General features: G+C 46.1%; 1 protein-coding gene across 2 annotated transcripts in view; it reads right to left on the reverse strand.

The window, feature by feature from the left end:
* The window catches only part of RAPGEF4 (Rap guanine nucleotide exchange factor 4), a 326,385-nt gene extending 320,385 nt beyond the window's left edge, over positions 1-6,000 (reverse strand). The window contains exon 1 of one of the 2 annotated variants that reach the window (XM_017856973.1): positions 5,748-6,000. The gene's annotated coding sequence lies outside the window, so the exon portion shown is untranslated. The remainder of the gene's footprint in view (positions 1-5,747) is intronic. The other variant, XM_017856976.1, reaches the window with a different exon arrangement.
* Positions 6,001-6,831: the final 831 nt, after the last annotated feature.

The raw sequence follows: 6,831 nt of genomic DNA on the forward strand, positions 1-6,831 counted from the left end.
GGGAGGATTTCAGGAGGAAAAACAGATTAGATTAGAGCTATGCAGAGTCACTTTAAAAAAGTATTCACATTAGCCAAAAAACATAGAAGAAGCAACAGAGGCAGATGTTCCTTCCCCAGCACAGGATCCAGTGCCAGGGCCTTCCTACAGGGTTGCAGAGGCCATCATCCCTGAGAAGAAGGACCCCTGTGGCCATCTCACCCTGGGCCTATTAGCACGTTCTCTAGTGAGGGTACTGCACTGAAGCTGAAGATAAAATGATGAATAAAATATAGGGACTAAAGTCAAGTGATGTGAAAAGAGAAGTAAGCAGGCCATTACAATGGAGATGGACTTGTGTTATGTCATGACAGAGCGAGACCAAAGTGTGCTGTGGGAGCACAGGCAATGGTGATCTGACTGGAAAAGGTGGCAGCCACACTGTCCTCTACGATTCCCAGAACTACCTTCTCATTATCATCCAATTCCCAGGCTCTGTTGCTCCAGGAAGAGGATGTACTCTTGTACAGGTCAGAAGATGTAAGCATCCTGACCTCCTGGCAGCTTGGCTTCTCATTGTAAATGCAGAAAACGGACTTCTGAGAACAATTGGATTTCCCATATGGCTTACTTAGAAGAAGAATACATTAGCCAAAGGACATGAGTGTCCACTTCTCTGATGTGACAGATCTTATTGTCAAATTAATAAACCGTCTTTCTGGCTTTTACAGTCTCTGAGAGTCTGGTACCTGTGTATCTGTCGCTGAAAGATGTATTAATTTTTGATGTGCTAACAAGTCAGGATTCTGAGATTGCAAGACCAGCCTGAGCCCTGGAGGATGTACCGGGGTAATGTCATCCCTTGGGACCTGGCTAGTAGATACCAGCCTCCTCCAAAAACCCCCTTCTGCTCTGTGTGCTTCTTTGATCCTCGGTATTACTCAAGGGTGGACCCATGTCTGATGCTTCTTTGATATCTGAGTCATCTTCTCTCACCATGTGTGCTACAAAGCATTTTGGTTCTTAACAAATTTGTCCCTTGATTTCTTTCACTCTCAACCTAATCAAAATAACTAACATGATATCTATTTGGGGGCAAGTCAGATGGAAACTGTCCATGGAGCATTTTTAAACTGAAATATGAATACTTAAAAAAATTCATCTGCTGCCTTTGAAAGATCACAACCTTTTGAATAACCATGCTAACTTCATCGTCTGCTTTGGCTGTGATAGCCAGTGTTCCTCAAATAAGCCAATCAACTGAGGACCTTTCTCCAACTTATACTTCTAATTAAACAAGAAACCAAACACTGTGAACTCCTTTCCAAATGAAGACAATTTCTTTCATCTCCAGTGGTTTCACTGTCAATCACTTAGATAGGTTCTTTCATCTATAACAAAAGATGGCAAACTTTTTCTGTAAGGCCCACATAGTAAATATTTCAAGCTCTGTGGGTCCACAGTCTCCATTGCAGCTACTCAGCTCTGCCACTGCAGCGGGAAAGCAGTTGTAGACAATATGTAACCAAATGAGCACGGCTATGTTCCAATAAAACTTTGTTTATAGACACAGAAATTTGAATTTCATCTAAATTTCATGGGTCACAAAATGCTACTCTTCTTTTATTCCCAACCATTCAGGAATGTGAAAACCATTCTTTTTTATTTTTTATTTATTTATTTTTTTTTTGAGATGGAGTCTTGCTCTGTCACCCAGGCTGGAGTGCAGTGGTGCGATCTCAGCTTACTGCAAGCTCCACCTCCCGGGTTCATGCCATTCTCCTGCCTCAGCCTCCCGAGTAGCTGGGACTACAGGCACCCGACACCACACCCAGCTAATTTTTTTGTATTTTTAGTAGAGACGGGGGTTTCACCGTGATAGCCAGCATGGTCTCGATCTCCTGACCTCATGATCCCCCATGCCTTAGCCTCCCAAAGTGCTGGGATTACAAGCATGAGCCACCGCACCCGCCCTGTGAAAACCATTCTTAGCCCATAAGACAAACAGGCAAGCTGTCAGATCTGGCCCACAGGCCATAGTTTGCCAATCCCTGCTCCATCATGATGAATGCCAGCAATGAGTCACTATACTACATGCATGTGTATGGTCCCTGTCCCTTCATAATACTCCTTTACCAACCCTGAGATCTAGGATTCATAAGTGGATCTTAAGTTCACAGTTGGCAAATTTAAAACCTTACGGGAAAAATATTTTCATTAAAATTAAACAATGGGCCAGGTATGGTGGCCCACACCTGTAATCCCAGCACTTTGGGAGGCCTCGGCAAGTGGATCAGCTGAGGTCAGGAGTTCAAGACCAGTCTGTCCAACATGGTGAAACCCTGTCTCTATAAAAATACAAAAATTAGCCAGGCATGGTGGTGGGTGCCTGTAATCCCAGCTACTTGGGAGGCTGAGGCATGAGAATCCCTTGAAACCAGAAGGGGGAGGTTGAAGTGAGTCAAGATCACGCCATTGCACTCCAGCCTGGGTGACAGAGTGAGACTCCATCTCAAAAAAAAAAAAAAAAGACATTTACCCATCTTAAGTCCCAAATAGTGGGACTATGTAATTTGTTCCTAATTACCATCCCCTCAGAAAAAAAAAATCATAAGATCCCTGAGATAGTGGTGAGCTTGTTTTACTCTAACATGTGAGATTTTTGTCAATGTTGATTTATCCATCCAAATGTTCAATGTCTTGTCTTTCTGGCTTTAAGATTAGTATTTGTAGACCCTCATCTCCTCAGTCGCACTATAGTCCAAGACAGTGGATGCTTGATACATAAAAAGCTTTAGATTTTCTTTCTTTAACCTAATCTACATATCTACACACTTGTAATCCCCTTCCCCACTGGCAAGTACTGTCCTATCTATGATAACTTTCTAGGCATTCCTAACAAACACTTTAAGGCTCGATTTTCCTTGTATTTTGTTTGTTTCACTTCAACATTCATTGCATACTTCTTTACTCCTGCAGACTTCCTCTTTTAACTCTCCTTTTTATTTCCAGTCCCAGGGTTTCTCTTTTTTTCACCATCCACAACAGTTGTCTCTTGAATGAGGCATATATTTGAACTACATTTCCCAGTTACGTCCTTTTCCCAGTTAAAAGGTCCCAGTATCACATTCCCAAGTGAACCCACAGGGGTTCATTGTACTATTCTTTCTTTTTCGTGCAGGGTTGACAAGGTCCATAATAAAAAGGTTTTTATAAATATAGAGCATACATTCCTATATTCTAGATTTGGTCACAACAGGAATTTGTAGTTGGGAAGAAATTAGCATATTCATATGCCACACCACTGCCTGGCATGCCCTCCCTATTCTCTGCCTGGTAAAATTTCTCTCAGCCTCTGAGGTCTATGCAGGACACCTATGGAAGCATCTCGATAACTCACTCATCTGCATTCCCCAAGCACTTTATACATCTCCATTAAAGCACTTACCACTGCATTGTGGTTAGCTGTTTATATAGCCGTCCCACCACCAATCTCCCCTACCCTCCAAGCCTATAAGCAACTCTCATATTTTGTTGCATCCCCAGTGCTCAGCACAGTGCCTGGAAAAGAGTATCAAGATAGCATTTCTCAGAAACGTTGAGGGCACTGTCTCCACTAAACAGGGCTTTCAGGGGGCTTCCCTAGACAACTTCCATAAACACTCTCAATCTTTCTCCTTTCCTAAAAAATAAATAAATAAATAAACAATCTAAGAGAAAAACACACCTTCAAAACAAGGCCCCCACAGCCTTCATACAATGAGATTGCTGCCCTAAACTGTTCCTCACAGGTATCAATTCTGGCATGAACACTGCAGAACATGCAAAGTTCTCTTAATACCACAAAATAAAAAGCCTACATGGCACCTCACAGTTTTCAAAGTATTTCACCTTTTTTTCTTCTTCCATTTGTCCACTTATCCCTGATAGTCCTATCCTCATTTTTCAGACACTCAAGGAAGTAAAAGTGATATGTCCAATATCAGAACTGGTAACAGCTCTGTGCCTAAAACCCTTAACTTATTGATCTGTCCACTCATCTGACTCTTCTGATGCTAGACTCAGTATCTGTGAAGGGGGTTTTTTTTTTCCTAGATTTTTTTTTCCATTATGAATGGTGGCATTAAGTGAGGGCACCATGCTCTAAAAAATCCATTTCAAGCAAAATCATTTGGGCAGATACACATTATGAAAAGAGAGAGTCAACTATGTCCCACTTGTATTAGTATTGCTCTATGATTTTGCCATAAGTACTTCTTATTGACTAATGGGTTTCCAGTGAATTAACGACTGTTCAAAAAATGCCATGCCATGCATTTCTACACATAGAAATATGTTATCTATTATCTAAACATTCCATTCATAAGGAAGCACCACTATTTATAGGTTAAGTGCAAGATCTTGAATCCCATATAATTCCTTTTTCCTGAACTATTAAATTTAGATACTTGACACATTAACAACCTCTATACTTTAAATGCTCTTAGTTCTACATAATCCTGTATGATTTAACCATTACTTTAATTCTCTTACTATTTATTGCATGCAACTATTTCTAATATTAGTACATATCATTTTAGACATAAATAGGGCACTGCCTGCCAAAAAATCTTGCTACTGCGTGGTAATTCAAAGTCAAGACTATTTCTCAGATATATTAAGTTATTCAAATGAGCTACATTTAGCTTTTCTCAAATTACTTAATATTTTCAACAAAGGCCTATAATAGAGTATGCAAAGCATGTCACACTTAAGATTTTCAAGTTTGATCGTGTTACGAATCTGTTAATTGAAAATTTTTCAATATGGCAGAACACAAAATATTTCACACAAATGCAAATAGAGATGTCATGCAGATAGCTGCAAGACGTGAATCATTGCCCTTCTGCATTAAACTCCGAAATTCAGAGGCAGTTCACTCTGCAAGATTTCTTGCTCAGTTCTTAAAAGTTCAGATGCATCACCTTTTAATCAGGGTAAAAAGCTATAATTGCTAACATACTGTGTAATGTTTACTGCTAAACCTGCAATCTGGACAAACAGAATATTATGCTGTCAGAGCCTGGAAACAACTGCAATCCACTGTTAACACACACATCCTCCTTAGAGAGAGCTGTCGTCGGGAGTTATATGCTTTATGTATGATTTTTTTTTTTTTTTTTTAGCGTAAAAGTCTTTTCCCGAGAAGCAGGTATTAAGACGAAAGCAGCCTCCCAAATGACCTTCCCTAACACAGACCTTGAGCGAGCGACTGCGGGGGCAGAAAGCTGTGAATTTCAGCAAGGGACTAGACAGCTCCACTGGGTCCCTCACACTTTGCTTTCGAGAACAAAAAAAAGAATGTTACTCTGTACCTGCCGGTGCCCCCACCCCTCCTTAAAACTTAATACCCCGCAAGGTCTGAATAGCTGGAGAGGGTATGCATCGATTCTTCCGTCCCGTGATGCCAAGAGAAAATAAACCCCCACCCAGGAGCGGAGCCTGGAGTCGCGGCGGGGCGGGGGGTTGGAAAGGTGGGTGCTCTCTCCCCTTACTGCGCTGCATTTTCTCCACCACGTGTAATAATCTCATGCCGCTGGCACCCCACGAGAGGCGGGGGTCCTTGTCCTCCTGTCTCCCGGACGAGGACCTCAACCCCTTCCCCCGCTCGGGGACCCCGGCCACCCGCAGCCCGGCCGCGCTGCGCCCAGGTGTGGAGCTGCGGCGGTCTCTGGGCCCGGGCAGCGCTGCAGAGCTCGGCCCCCGGCTGCGGCCCCCGGCCGAGCTACCTTTTATCCAGGCAGGCGATCCATTCGGCGGAGGAGGAAGAATGGGGCAGCGTGCGCAGCCGACCATGTTGAGCGCGGTGCGCGTCGGCGGGATGTCCCGGCGTGCTGCGACCTCCCGCGCTCGAGCTGCCTGGCCTCTCGCCCCCGCCTCGCCCCGGCGCGCGACCCCGCTCCTCCCGGCCGCCCTGGCGACCAGCGCGGCTGCGACGGGCCCGCCCCTCCCCGCTGGCTCCCGCGGCCTGGGGCGGGGGCGAGAGGGGACCGGGGGGTGGGACGCGGCGGCGGGGAGGGCCAAGCTCGCCGCCCGCGCTCACTGCGGTCGCCAGGGGTGGGATTCCGCCCGGGGTTGGGGGACCCCGCCGTCCCCCCGCTGGGGCCACTGGGTGGCGACCTCGGTTGGCCGCCACCTGCGACAGTGGCGCTGCGTCCTCGGAGACTGGCCCACCCTCATTCCCGGGGGCCCTGAGGTGGGGCGGGAGGCCAGGCGCCGCGCGCGAGTGAGGGATGCCTCATTGTCTATTATATTTCATTACAGCAAATGCCATCTAAAATGGCTGCATGCTTTCTCTGTTTCCTTAGAACCGATGAGTCTTCCTCAGCAGCTGCCAAAACTTGCGGGCGGTTGCTGCTCACCTTTGCTGTCTCCCCTTCAGAAGAGGCTGAGGGAGGGCAGGAAGCTGGCGACGCCGTCGAGTCTCTCATGAGGGATATGAGAGGCCAGCTCTCCTGCGGTGGTGAGGAAGTGTGCTGGGGCCAATTGGGGCAGTGCGGCAGGGCTGGGCAGGAGGGGGTAGGGGTCTGGTGGGGCCCAATGCGGACTGAGGGGGTGACATGCTGAAGTCACAGCCTTGAACCCTGGCACTGCCTGGGTTCCATCACCTGCATGGTGAAGAAAACAACAGATGAGAATGGGAGTATCCGCCACATGCAGAACTGAGGTTTTAGGAGCGCCGAGACTCCCGGAGCGCTCAGGTGAACTTGGATGGCTTGGCCCCAACTTGCTGTTCCCTCTGGCTGATGTGTTTGAATGGGTGGTAAACGGCCTGTTCTCTTGTAGATGCCACACAAATGTCATGCTACAAGT

This window comes from Rhinopithecus bieti, unplaced genomic scaffold (assembly GCF_001698545.2).
Source record: "Rhinopithecus bieti isolate Rb0 unplaced genomic scaffold, ASM169854v2 scaffold_43749, whole genome shotgun sequence".
NCBI lineage: Eukaryota > Metazoa > Chordata > Mammalia > Primates > Cercopithecidae > Rhinopithecus > Rhinopithecus bieti.